Here is a 16,435-nt window from a genome sequence, read left to right as displayed (position 1 = left end):
TGACGAAAAATTCAAATCTGTTTTCAGCTTCATTAGATAAATTCGTATGTTTGGCAAAAAACACGTCTAAAATACTATGTCACGCGTGTGTTAGACAAAAACAGAAAGTCACGATATTGAATCCCCATAAATTAGAATAATTAGATGGTCTAAATATAGGTTTTATATAATAAGGTCTTTATTTTTCGTAATATCGAAATGCCAATACAAAAAAAATCGTTTATAATATCTTTGATACTTAATTTTTTATTATAAACCAAAAGTTTGTGATAAGCTCTAAACAATGAAATTTAATTGTAATAATAAATTTATGAATACTTCCTACAGTTATTATAATATACCTAGTAAAACAATATAATACACTACATTACAAAATAAATAACATAATGTCAGTCGTCAGAACTTCTAATTATTTGTATTACTAGTTCTTCCTATCCTATTCTTCTAATACAATTGTCAATTATGAATATTGTATTTGTATTTTTGATTTCTCTAACTCATTACTCATAAATCATAATATGTATTATCGGTTAGTTGATTTTGGATAGCCAAGCATCGAATTTATTAATATATCTACTAGAAATAAGGTAATGCTCTAATAAATGTAGTACATTACCTTATATTATATATTTATATGTACACATTTTATTTTTTAATCTACTAATTTATTCATATTATTATGAGTACCTAATATTAAATGGTAATAAGTTTATATTGATCTACTAGTTTTATAATAATAATAACTAATTATTTCTATGGTTTTCTAACAAAGATATGAATCATGAGCCACTTTTATCAATAAGTTCTCTGAAACATATAAGTTATAAATCACATGTTTCTAAAGATAAATCTTACACACAATGGCTGCAGGTATCAGACATCAGTATTTAAATTATTTATAGTTACTTACCTTGGTTCATCTTTATAATTTAATTACCTATATAATAACAATAAATTAAAGTTCATGTTAATTTATTAGGTTTTATTTCTGTTACTTTTTATTTTTATTAAATACCTACTTAAAACATAACTTTTATTTTTGCTAAGTAGCTTAGTAGAGTCTACACAATTTTCGGAATAGTCATAAAGTTGAAAATCAAGAGCTTAAAACTTGTATGAAGATAAGGACCATTAAGTTATTTCGTCATAGTTATAAATGTATGATATATTTTATATTTACCTAATTGGCTACTGGTTTTATTTTTTTATTGAAGTGTTTTAACATAATTTATTGTTTTCAATGTCAACTTTATTTATTTATTAATATTTATAAGGGTCCTACTCTTAAGTATTTTATTTTCCGTGTTTTTTTATTAGGTATATTTCTTAAAAGTTATAATAAAAACTTTATATTAAATTATATTATAATATGTATTCCTTAAGCTATGTAATTAATAGATAGATTCCTACTACTATCGTTATGTATTATATAATTTACTATTGTAATTTAAAGAATTTCAATTGAATAGCTATAATTAAAGTATGGACATTTATTTACTTCAAAATATATTCCTAATAATACTTAATATTAATGGAAATAGAATGTTTTGAAAACATTTTGGTCAAAACGTACTATTTGTATTCATCAAAGCATTAAACAAAATGTATCTACTATTGATTGAAAATAGGACATTTTGACCCAACTAAAAATAAGAAAAGCTATATTTAAGAACAAAAAATAAGCTTTGAAATACATTGGCCAACAGAACTTAATTAAACAATTTTTTATCTATTTTTAACCATTTACTTGACATTTATACGTCAATTATTTGATTGATGCACAGTAGATGACTTCTCCGGATAAGTTTCGTCCTAGGTCGCTGGCTCCCGGATGGGCAATCATCCGGTTTTTTGGGGACAAATTCTTGCCTCACATAAAACACGTGTACCAACCGAAACAATCGTAACCACCCCCACACACCCAATGATCCGTGTTGCCAAGGGTAAAAAAAAATAATAATACGACTGCAGACTGATTAACAAATCACAATTAACATTTTAAATATCATACTAATTAGCTACCTACATATTTATATTGGAAAACGATATTTTCATTATTACTAAAATATTGTTATCAATATTTGGACCAATCACAGCAGATGACGTAAAAATGGGTAGATACACGCTGATGCTGAAGCCTGAATCAGTCACTTCCAAAATAAAAATCTATTTGAGTGCCACTATAATGAAACATACAATTGATATTTGATGTAACTATACTTACGTAAACATGATTAACAGTTAACATGACTGTCGATTGGTAACTATGTAAGTATATAACAAACGTCAACCTATATTAATATATTATTTTAATACCTATAAGTTATAAGTGTTATAACCTATTTGTACGTTGTACATTTATAAATATAATATAATAGATTATTATTATATTTAATCAGTTTAAATCTGTGTAAGGGCTCATTTTAAATTGTTATATAGACATATTATAGTGTATGAACAGTTGATGTGTTGAATTCAAAACGAGAACAAAGTTTAAAAAAAGTTTCAAAAAATAAATACTGTACCGATCATAATTTTTCGTCTTAGTATCATGGTACTTATGTTTATATGCTGTTTACAAACTGGTTACAAAGTATATTTATACAATAATTATTCTGGTATAAAATAAAAATCAAATACTATATTTTCATTACAACAGACTTGTGTAGTTGTGCACTTGTGCCACGCCCGGTGAATATGTATACTGCATGTCTGTATGGGTATCAACTAGACAGCTAGTACACTTCCGTTTCCTTTATATGAATATATGTATAAACAACTGTCAGTTAAAATTATTTATATGTATATAAATAGACTCACGAGTTCTGACTTTTGGAATTGATAGTAGGGATCTACTTATATATATAAAATTCAAATGTCGTATACATAATCCATAAATTATAAACTAGCATGGGGAATCATCAAAATCAAAAGTATTACAATATTTACACAAAAAAAGTAATTATTCAAATAACTAGATATATTATGATTTATCAATAAGATACTTTTTAAAATAACTGCATGATTTGAAGTACAAATTCAAAATCTATTTAGCTGAGCGATCAAGTTAAAACGTTGACTTAAGTACAAAAAATGTATAAAGAAATTGTTACCTATGGAAAAAAACTGAATTGCAACATAATATAGATAATTATTATTTTTTATAATAATATGTAATTATTATTTTATAACAATTAACCAGATGATACAATTTTAAATTTATTATACTACCCACCTAATATAAGAGCATATATTTACTAGAAAAATTACATAAAAATAAGTAGGTAGGGCATTAATTTATTTTGTAATCATAGAGACTAGAGTTACATATTGGAATAATAATATTACTTATAGATATTTGTAATACCTACCTATACTTATATGTATACTTTTAACATGATATAATATTACACATATAAGGTATAGGTAGATAGGTACACCGTAGATACACATAAAATGGGTTGTGCATTAATTATCCATATGACAAATCAACCAGTTGTCTATGCGGAACACGGACTGCTCGTAAGTCGTAACTATAAACAGTATATATTATAAAGTCCATATAATATACTATAATATAAAATATACATTATACATGTAGATATATTGTTAAGGTATAACTTTTCAATCGCACAAGAACGTGAAATGAGTTTTTTCGTCATGTGCCATACCGGAAGAGAGATCATTTATTAAACTCTGGCTTCCATTAGAGTCTATCTGTCACCCCCTCCACGGGATGTCGGGATGCCGAGGTAGTCTACACGCAGTTAATGCGCAAACCTTGTCCGGGAACCTCATGCTATATTGATTCGACGGGGTCTACGGGGCGGATTTAGCGCACTCGCCAAGCTCACCGTGTTCTGGGACTTGCGCAAAACCCGGAAATATAAAAACAAATGGGAAACGCTTAAACTTGCAGCCCACGCCAAACATTTTATTTATTTTTATTCGCCTTTTTTTGATTCTCGGTCTTTTTATTTTTTATGTTTTATTCTTTATTCCAAATCGGAAATGACAATACGTTTTTCCCATTTTCAATTATCCTTATAAAAACCGCTGATATTGAAATGTGTAGGATTATGGCACAGGTGCAACTTTTGATCACTCCTTTTAAATCCTGTTAAGACCCAGGCTTTAAGCTGAGAAAGTTTAACAGGATACCAACTTTACGATTATATTTGTGTTCTGAATATTAATGAAATTATAAGTAAATGGTCTAAACACAGTCACATCTTGCATGTGAAAATAATAATATCAATTATATAGTTTTACGGGACCACGTTTTCAAACATTTGGTATTAAAATTAATAGTTTAACAGTTGTTTGTAGTACTACTCTTACTTGATTATATAATTTAGGTACTTCATATTTTTTCTTTAGTAATTATTTTATTTTACACCTTTAAACCGTCATCGTTTTGTTGTTTCGCATGACATGAATATCATACCTGAGCTCGGTCATTTTTTTTATCATTTACGATTTACAATAAGTCAATAAATAATATATTCGTATGAAAAAAAAACCAAATTTTCTTTTTTAGAAATTTAGAATTTGGATAAAAACGAAATCTATGCGAAAATTACTCACGGGAAAGGAGCGTCCAGTGGAACTTTACTTCAATAAGGACTCGATCCTGAATTTTTTTTTAATTTTTCTTTTATTATAGTAAGGAGATTGCTTGGCCAAATTTTAGTAAACTGTAGTGTTTGAATGTTTAGATTGTAGCGTAACGTATGGTTGCTATAAGTTATAACGTACCAAGAAGTGTTAACTATATTAATCGAAAATGTATAGATTGGATTATTGGAAAGATTGGAATAACTTTAAATTAGATGTTTTGGTATACTCCCAAAACACGAAAACGGTATTGAAGGATGAAACTTTACAAATTAAATTAAAAACAGTCGTTTTCTATTTTAACATTGTATTTTGTATGTATACAATCTAAGTAAAATTAAACATTATGATCGTAATAAACGAAAATTGAAAAAAGTAAACACAAATATTCTACATGTAACAATGTAACATACTATGTAGTTTTAAAGAACAACGAACAATTTTTAATTCTATTTCAATGAAATATAATAATTTATAAATTATAATGATAAAAATATTTATCAAATATTAGGTAATTATAAAATTGTTTAATAAAGGGGCCGGTGCCAGTTTTTAAAATTTTCCGCAATTCTATAAAATTTGAACACTAAATTTTATATTTTAGTTGCCACCTTAATTATAATACTTTTCCACTAATCTACTATCCGATATCTATTTAGGGGGATTGATTGGGTGTATTGTATCGAAAAAAATGACTTCACGGGAATAATTCACATTATTTTTAGAATTGTTGGATTTTGATAACTATTTCTTTATCTGAAAGAAAAAGACTTTCTACAGGCCACATCAAACTCTGATTTTTATTTTATTTCAAATAATGGTATAATATAATTTATAAAAAACGCTTAAAATTGTATTATTTTTGAAGACACATTATAAAGTTTGAAATTAAAATATTTAAAAACGGAGTTTGATGCGGCCTGTAGAATATTACACTCTATAAGTTAAAAATAATTATCAAATTTGGTTGGTTCTACAGAACCGTATCATTATTCCCTTGAGCGTATTTTTGTGTACAAAAATACATTGGCACCGGGTGCCTTAATAGAATTTTCATTAATAAACTAAATAAATGATATAGACTTCAAATAATAGGTTTAAATTATATTTTCGTTACTTGAGATTTTACCTATCTTTTTATGTTATCTATAGCATAATATAAAATTATATGTAGTTATAACTTATATATAAATAAACACTAAAAAAAGTCTTATCTATCTATTTTAAATGATTCTTTAACCTCATTTCTTGATTATAAGATACTAGATATAGCTAGTATATAAATACTAGATAATTGATTTTTAAATAATTGCTGAAACCGATAAGACTATCGGATGTATTATTATATATTATTATTACAATATATAGGTACTATATTATAGTCAGTAGTGTATAGTTAATTTTCAAATTCATAATTTATAAAAATGGTTTTTGCTAGTTAAACTTTTTAAAAAAAAGGTTATTTTGTATATTCTCTTTCAAGTACATAAGATTTATAAAATCTGAAATAGTAACCTACCAAAATGTGTACAACAAGTCATTTTATTGAACTTAAAAATACATAATATTACACATGTCGTAAAATATATTTACCTTTTGTTAGTCATTTTGAGAGCTACGATATTTTTTTTTGTGAATCATATATTAGTAATTATATTGTTTTTTCCTTAAATTATATAGGTAACTAATGAAAAATACCAACCTTCATAATATTACGTCCAGACGTCCTTCAATAATATTATTTGATTGATGATATTATATTATAAATGTATATAATAATATATTCTAGAGGAACCATGAAGGTATACATAATTCTACCAATACCTAACTAATATATTACCTAGGTATACCTACATATGTTATCTGTATACAGTTATTGATTGTACATATTATGTACAATATTATGTTGTATTATTATGGTACATATTATGTTGTGGTTACATGAAGAAAAGGGTGTGTGAATAGTTTATATATTGTGCACTATACATCACTCGACAAAGGATCTTGGAACTATGTGTTTAGACTAAGGCTTTTGTAAATCCGTTTAGTATGTGTCACAATATGTCACAGCATATTGATCTTGCCGTCATTGATTTATAAAGGCCTGGTACTTGGTAGTTTAACTAAACTTGAAATCAAATAAAACTTATTTTTTATATTAAGCATAAAATAAATCTTAATGAATATTAAAATTTTTTTTATTAGTTTAATTCACCAAATTTAAAGCGAAAAAAATGTTATTATTATCAGCTAAACTGATTTTATAACTTCATATAGAAAAAGGTGGGCAAGCGGGTGTCACTCTGCTGTACAGTAGGTTACAAGTGTGAAGTGAGTCACTGTAATGTATGGTGTTAAATTTGAATTTAATGATATAATATTATCATTGTATATAAGAAAAACGATTCTGAGCAAAGACGGTCAGTCAGCCTATGATATTACCAAGTAGGTATATTTGATGATATTATTGTGAATAAAGTAATTTATATATAACCTATTAACGTGGAACCTTACTTTAAATTTTCAATCCTTAGCTATAAAAGTTGAACATTTTAGAATGTTTTAACTACAAAATAATTATTACATTTTAAATTTGATAAATGTTGTCAACATTTAAACTTTAAATGCTTATAAAAAAAATTGTGACTGTATTTTTAATATTTTAACTGCTATTGTAACAATATATCAAGAGCCTTGTATTCAATTTTCATGCATTTTTACCCAACAAATGACATTTTATTGATATTAATAGAAAAAAAACTGAAAAAATTGGAAACTGCAAATATCCGTAAACAGTTCAAATCATACAAATCAAAATATTTTGAAAATTTTATCGTCTATAAAATGCTGATATAAACATTCAGTTAAATGTTCATGTATTTACAATTATTCGTTTTTGGAAAAACAAAACAATAAAATCGCTACTTGAGACATCGAGTGAATATTCAATCTTGTAAGAATATGAACTTCAAACGCTCATAAAAATGTAATTTGATTTGCTTGTAGATTTTTTTTTTTTTGATAAAGGTAGGCAAACTTGTAGACAATCTTGTATTATATTTTCAAATCTTAAATTTAAAAAGAAAAATTTTTATGAATTCTCAACTCAAAATAATTAGCTAATTTTTGTGAATTTTCCGTAGTTGGTCAATATTTGAACTTAAAATACTTATAAAAAAAACTTTGACTAAGGATTTTTAATATTTTTCAAATGTCATTGTAACAATAAAGTAATAGCCTTGTATTACATTTTCAACCTTTTTTACCCAACAAATAAAGTTTTATTGACATTCATAGAAAAAATACTAATAACATTGGAAACTGAAAATGTTCCTAAACAGTTCAAAACAAATAAAAATATTTTTAAAATTGTATTGTGTAAAGAAAATGCGAAAATAAACAACCAGTGAAAATTTCATGTATATACATTATAATATATACCTACCTATACGTTATTTTGTTTTAGAGCTACACCAAAAACCAAAATCGATTTTGTCGAAAATATGGTGTGTACCTACCAATAGAATAAACATTATTCTGAGTTTATTAGGTGATAATCGTTTAAATAAATATTTATTATAAATCTTCATAAAATAGTATATTTTATACGTAGGTAGGTTTAAATAATTTTCTTCTAAAAACTATACTTAAAATTATATTAAAAATACCTAGAAAATATATTGATCCCATAAATTAAATTAATTGAACCATAATTTTGAGTATTTATAAAATTATAACTAAAAAAAATTTAAATTTAAAAATTAAAAATACATTAATACAATATTCATTACATTATTATTAAAAATCTGACTACAATTATAGTAATTTCTTCCACTTTTTTTTATGCATAATGTATTCAAAAATATACTGTGATTAGCAACCTTACTAAAAAAATATGATTAGAGCATGATAGAATTATTATACCTAAGTGGCATATATAAAAATGTAGGCTTATAATTTAATAATGTAAAAAGTTATGATATCACAATCTATATAATATCAGCTTACACAATTTCGTAGATGGGTTAAATTTAGTGATATTGCTTACCTATGTGGTGTAGACAGTAAGATAATTATATTTAAGTATAAATGTATAATAATAAGTATTGACTTGCTATTCAGTAGTCAATAAATTTTGATGCAATAAACTTGATTAAAACCTTTATAAAATATTATGGCTTGTATAGTCATATAATAATTACCCATTACACATTATGTTTCTAAAATAAAATTGATAAAAATATTTTATTACAATATAATATGCGTTTCAATATCTAATTAAAATAATACCATTCAATGATATTTTTGACAAAATTTATTTGTTTTGTATTCATAAATTTAAATAATAATAAGAACAATTTCTTTGTAAAATTGTACCTACATAAAATTATACATTTATAATACCGACATTTTTATTTTATAAAGTAATAATTTTTAGATACCTAAGAATAGGTTTGCATATATACTTGATTATATAAATTACCTATCATAAACATTAAAATAATGTATACATAATAGCTATAGTTTACTACATTATTTGGTGAATGTTTATATATCAGTGGTTTTCGATAAAAATAAAATATAATATAGATTATAAATCAGCTAATACTACTACGTTATATAATTATCATAACAGTAGTATAACCCCTTGTCCCGGTCATCATCCCTTTACATGTTTTATGATACCGCATGTGTTTTCATTTCGGATGGATGTTGATTTATGACTAGTATATTATGTGCACGCTGGGATGGAACAGCGTTAATTAGACGATTCCGAGGTCAGAGTAAGGGGTCGACCCCTAACCGACTAAACCCTTTAAATATTTCCTGACCTAAACCGAATGAGGTTTTAGCATATTATAAATAAAATAAAAAATCAAATTCCAAACAAATATCAGCTGTCCAATATTATGAGTCATAAACAACTGACAGCAAGATAATTACCGCATCTATAATCACAAACAAACGTTATTAAACCTATTATCAATATAAAGTTAATGTATTGTTTTAATATAAGATATTATCCATATTCGTTGTTGTTTTTTTTCCACTAATAATTGCAAGACTTGGCTGGTGAGGGGGATAAGTGTTACTTATTTCAAGGGTCATTCCTATAACCATATATGACTCTACTTTGCCCCCTTGGGGAAATTCCCGTAGTATACCTATATGATATAACGGTTCAGTATACCATGTACACTATATATGAGAAGTTTTCAACCCTTGTGTAAATCCCGAAATAATTCTGAGTATTATGTTGCCGCTAAGCTATCCGATGGCATGGGGAGAGGGTTCAATTTTGGACTTTTTTGTTATTGTTGTGGACTCGTGGTCAATTTGTACAGAAAGAACAGAAACCCGGCTATAAATCTATTGGTCGGCAAATCCCAGTTGTGTACGTTGTGTTATGGTGTTACGTGTGCAAGACCACGGAACAGAGGAAAAACAAACTAAAGCATTTCGTTTGGATTACCGGAAAAAAAGATCTTTAAGAAAAAAATACACATTTGTTTCTCGTCCCTTTGGTTAGATTTTTATAGTGTTGTGCACCCCACTATATATCCAAGTTGTATATTACAATAGCTAATCATTATACCCACCACGTTTATATGTGGTAAATAACTACCTATGTGACATTGTAAGCAAATATAACATTTTATAATTTTATATGTATAAATATATGAAATACAAATATTTTCCTACTAGTATAATTTTCTGTAACAATTTATTCCTATATGAGTATAAATAATGGTAATTTTTAGTTAACAAAAAACATACCTATTAACTTTATAAACTGTAGTCTGTAGCTACCCATCGTGCTCCCGTAATATTTAATATCTGAATATGTTTATTATCAATATTAAACTAAAAATAATATTTAAATTTTGAGAATTTAAAAACTGTAGCTGTAATCTGTAGGTATATAGTATGATTCTAAAATAGGTTAGGTTTTTTTTCATCATTGACGACTATTTATATGGATAGACTGTTTATGTTGTATTTTATTTATATAATATTATACTATTATAAGTATTTTATTAATTCGGTGGGACTTGTATAATAGAATGGAATGAATGGGATTTATAGGTTCATAGTATAATATAAAAATCTTGAACCTAGTTCTAATATTTTTAACATTTCTATATGAATAAAAAATAATAATATAGGTATAGCTTCTTAATAGGAAAAAGTTTCATGTCTACTCTCTAAGATTAATATGTTTGAATTACAAAAAATAATTTAAATAATTTTCATTTAAATATCTAAGTTCGTCAACATTTATAATTCAAAATTCAAAAACTTGGTATTTTTATATTTGTAGACAAAAGTTTCAACAACTTATGAGCATTTTAACAAGGAACCAACCATTTTATCAACATGATTAAAACAATTGCATATAATTTATGTATAGCTCATAAAGAGCCTTATAAATATTTTGAAGTACTTACTAATTAAATAAATATAAATAATATCATAATAATATATATTATATTTGTTGAAAATATCATGTATCTATGTAAATGTGTAGTATCAGTTATTGCTTTTTAAATTTCAAAAAGAAAATAAAATCTATTTTTGTTTAAGACTAGTACCTATTGAGAAAAAATTTAATTTTTCCGATTTTTTTGTTTGTTCTTCTCATTAGGATCAGGTGGATCAGTAAAATGTTTTTCTTTGTCTTCCACTTTTAAACAAGTAAAATTAGTAAAAACTTATCCATGTTTCACTATACATAATATAACAATTATCAAGAACAATATTATTTGTGTCAGGTCATAAGCTTTTTAAATATTTTGGTTGTTAAGAAAGTTATTATAGTACCTACCTGTTTATTTTATTAATTTTTTAGTTATCTCTAATTTTTAATTATTAACAAGTTTCTAAAAGATAAAAATATTAAACAAAGCTATTGACAAAACACAGAAAATGTTATTGTTTAAAATTCTTTTGATAGGTTATATTTAAAGGAAAAAATACGGAGAGGTTTTACCTGTATCACACGCATTTATGACGAGTAGTAGTCATAGTCAAGTTATACTAATGTGCCCTTTTGAATTTGCTATCAGAAACAATATAGTGCATTACAACTTGTATAACAGCGTTCTAACTTGACAAGTACCGTAGAATGGTGTAAATAGTCCGTGGTATAAATTTAGCTAACTTTCATTGCGCTAAGAAAATAATAAAAAATGTAATGTCAAGAATTTTCAATTACAACAAAATATGTAAAATAAATAAGGGAATATTAGTTATTTTTCGTTTAAATGCATCCAATTTCAGCAAATTATGAACTTCAGACGTTTATAAAAAAAATTAGTGCGAAAGAATTTTCTATAATACCTATCATAACTTATAATTAATGCGTAAGAACAACTTATGAAGAACCTTTTATATTGAAATACCTTTTCAGGATAACTAGTTTTAATTCTCATTGCAAAACAACGTCGCACTGTTTGCAGAGGGACTTCAGAAAAAAATCTAAAAAATTATAAAATTTCAAATGTCTATAAACTTCAAAACTGATTGAAATGTATTAGTCTAATTAGTAGTTATATAGGTACTTGGAAAATTTTAATTATACTTATACAAAATTATAGTTTATTTAATAGCTATATAGTATAGAAAATGAAATGTTCAAACTTCAAAGTTCCTTTATTGAAACTTTTCCTCTTTACTTTATTTTATGAAATTACAACAAAATATCTTAAATTACATTTTCAAGCCTATGGTATTAAAAATAGAATTTTTATAAATTTTTAACTAAAAAATAATCTCCAAATGTTCGGGATTTTAAATAATTTTTGAAATGAGAAAATAAGTATACATATAATATTCGTATCTAATGGCAAAATGTTTTGAGTTTCGACGGCTTATACATATTTTTGAATTACAACTAAATTGCTAAAATCGTTAAATCATATTTTACGTTTGATATCCGATTTCTTAAAAATTACTATAAATAACACAAAAAAAACTAAAATATTTTATATTACCTGAAAAATCATAATTTTAAATCTCAATGGTTATTTATTTTAGAACTACAATAAAATGTTAAAATCGATTTTGTAAAAAATACTAGCTTTGCGTAAATATTGCTATTTTTTTTTTTTTATTTGTTTTTTTATTTTCTCCAGTATTATCTCAATTACAGGTTATTGTTTACATTAAAGATATAAAAAGCCTAACCTTATAGGTCTTTATGGTATTATAATATTAAAATGTACTACATTTTACTAATAAGTTATAGTATACAAATTATATTATATTGTAATTTTTAGCAGTTGTTGTACACTGTCTACCTACTTAATAATATCTGCAAAAACTAAACAATTTTGGGATTTTCTCATAATCAACATTTATCATATTATATTATATTTGGCATTTTTCTGTCACGAATAATTTATGAAATAATTAAACACGGATGCCTATACCAATACATATAGTTAATTTAAAACTTAAAAGTAGTAGATAGATATAAATATAAACAATAGACTACAAGTTAACACAGTAAATTGTTGTAGGCTGTAGCAGATATTAATTGCATACGCTATACATATAAACCTACTCATAATATTATAGCCTATATAATAACTGTGGGGCAGATTGGTTAGGTTATAATTTTGTTTACCTTAGAACTGAGAGGAAATAGAAATTTGATCGCCGGTCTTGCAGTAAACGTAGAGTTAAAATGCTCAAAACTAATTTCAATAATTGCAGTGGAAACTTTCTTCAGTATAACTACAGTTGTTCAATTGCATTAAAAGTAACGGGGACTAGTGATGATTTTAGGGGAGAGCTAGATGCTAGTGGAAAAATCGGCAAATACTGATAAGCTGTTACTGAATGTGCTATAATTGAATCCCAATAGTGCATCCGTCGATAGATATAAATATAAATAATAGACGACAAGTGAACGGAGTACTATTATTGTAGCTGATATCAATAGCCTACCTTATGTTCTTAATATACCTATGTCCTATAGTCATAATATAATATATTCATATATAACCTACATAACTGTGATGGCAGAAGACTGCGTTAAAAGAAAACCGCATAAATAAACCACTTTGACCAAATTGACACCGATTGAAATGTAAAAACATAAAAATGAATAGGTTCATATACTATATACAACTGCTGAATTGCGCGTATGTTAAACGAAGCATATATCTAGATATCTATATGGGATAATAATACATTAATACCGAAGCACATTTAACACACGTGACACGCGTGTATTGTTTTCGTACATATTACGGCTACTACACGCACTACTGTGTCTATGTGTCAATATAGTGTACCTATATATATTTATATGTATGACGTATGTGTTTATGTTTACATTTTACCGCACCACACCATTAGAATTCGCGTGGTAAAGTTTTTGAAAAAAAGACGAACATTTTACAGCCGGTAATAACGGACTTTTTGTTTTTTGTTTATTACTATATTATCGTAACAACATATCATATACACACGCGTGACTAGACGCGACGTACAAATATATGGCAGCGCACGTAGAAATAAAATAAAACGAGAGAAAGAAAAGTCAATAAAAAAAAGCTTTGAGATTCCATTTGTCACCCCCGGCGGCGGCGGCCACGAATAATATGTATACAGCTAGGGGTTTGCGCGAGGCGCGAGCAAACGGATTTTACGAGCCGTGAAAAGACGGGTGTCGACAAGGCGGCGGCAGTGATTGAAGTCCGGTGGTCGGCGGTGGTGGACTGCGGGGAGTTTATTGGTTTATGAATTTCGTATTTCGATGTGTGTGTAATGTGTGTACGATAGTCCAACAAGTCGACGAGCAAGGAATGGGAGAGAGTGACCCGGCCGGACTTTCGTTCCTTTTGCTTTTATATATGTACGTGTTCGTGCGCGTGTGTGGCGGCGCGCGTGCGTGCGTTTTACGGCCTTCGCTGACACGAAACGAAACCGTATGATTTCACCATTAGCGGATTAATGGACACACACACCGTCGACGGGTACCGACCGATTTATTATACCTCCTCCTGCTAACCCCCTCACGCATGTATACCGCGTGAGCACACCCTATTTCAAACGCACAAGGCACAACACATGACTGCAGTATTCGTAAACGGGTGTGTGTGTGTGTGTGTGTGTGTGTGTGTGTGTGTGTGTGTGTGTGTGTGTGTGTGTGTGTTTGTGTGCATATATCCTCCCTATACCCTCAGAGTCCATTGGGGGCTTACACTGCGGGGTTAGAGTAAATTGAACGCTAAATCGTATATTATATACAATGTATATAATGTACATATTATAGCCTCAGCAGCGAAGCAAAAGGCGCGTGATTTGCCGTCTCCGCGCAATATACATCATCACGCTTGCATATTATAGTGTGCCGTGCGCGCACAGTCATACGCCAAAGTGTAATTTTTTTGGTTTTTTTTCTCACCAACATCTCCCAGCCCTAAAATATGACTGTTTTATATGCAAAGCGCTTTATATAAATATATATATAAACAAAATAGTAGATCAGTATAATATATTATATCTTCGCTTCGTTTAAGGTCAAACTACCAAAGACTTTGGTGTGTCAAAGTGTGTGGCCTTGTATCAGGAATCCGGGCTATCATATTTTTTAATTATATTAGTGGTCACTGTTTATTAATGTTTAACAATATTATAACATGATTTAAAACACAGTTGAAAGTTGCATATTTTGTCTCCGTCTTACACGCGTACCTACGACATACCAAATTTTACGCTTAGCATATGACGTTTAGCTCCATTAGTTGAAAAATCAGAGTGAATTGACTATTCTTATAAAATGTAAAGATAAGATTATTATCTAGGGCATCTTAAAGGATTTGTGCAGTAAAATACTAAAACTTCTGAAGTCACAATGGCCAATATCTATAAACCTACTGTGAGTCTTAAAAAAAAATAATAATAGTTATTAGGTTAAGTAGGTGTAATTGAACCAGCAGCAAATTTTTTGTATAGTAAGAACTAACAAACTTAAAAGTTTATAAAAATAAATACGTTCAAATTTATCAAAACGTATTTAATCTAGCGCCCACCCCGTCATAAATGTTTTATTTTTTCTTATAAATTATGAGTTTATGACTTAATAACTAATCTTATTAATTAAAAAATAAATTTACCCCGTTTGCATCTACACAATACATCGAGGATCGAGGTGCAAAAAGTAAATAAGATTATATAAAAGGGTTAAACAATTAAGGGAGTGTTAAGAAAAGGGTTTGAACGTCCGAAAGTCCCTCGTCTCTAATGCTATAGCACTTACCATTAGGTACACATCAGCACCGGTCCCGCCGTCTTTTTGACCTCATTATTAACACCACCGCTAATGAATATAAATCTTGTATGAATGGTAAATCTCTCTAGTGTTGAAGTAATAGTACCTAACGGCTAACAATTGTATAAATGTATAATATAATATACTATGTAGATAGGTACCTACACATTGCACTATTTCAGTTTTGTATTTATATGCAATGTATGCTGATTTTGTATATTAAAGGAGCACACAACACAAAAAATAAGTTTTTCTTATTTGAAAGAATGTTCAATTCTCACATTATTCAATAAGTTATGAGCAATTGAAAAAAGACGTGTGACGTCATTGGGCCCTACTCATCGTAATTGCCTATCTTATACGTGTAAAAGTTCCTCGCTTCTCACAACGATTTACCCTCCAAAACATTTTATTTTTGAAATTTAATTTACGTATAAATGTGTGCTTTTATGTGTTTAAGACGACGCAAAAATCAGAATTTCTATGTGACGTTTAGTTTTTTTTAAATATTAAAAATCTTAAAAGAAGACATTT

Source organism: Acyrthosiphon pisum, chromosome A2 (assembly GCF_005508785.2).
Source record: "Acyrthosiphon pisum isolate AL4f chromosome A2, pea_aphid_22Mar2018_4r6ur, whole genome shotgun sequence".
Lineage (NCBI taxonomy): Eukaryota > Metazoa > Arthropoda > Insecta > Hemiptera > Aphididae > Acyrthosiphon > Acyrthosiphon pisum.
The sequence above is the reverse complement of the archived record's forward strand: the minus strand, read 5'-3'. Positions refer to the sequence as shown.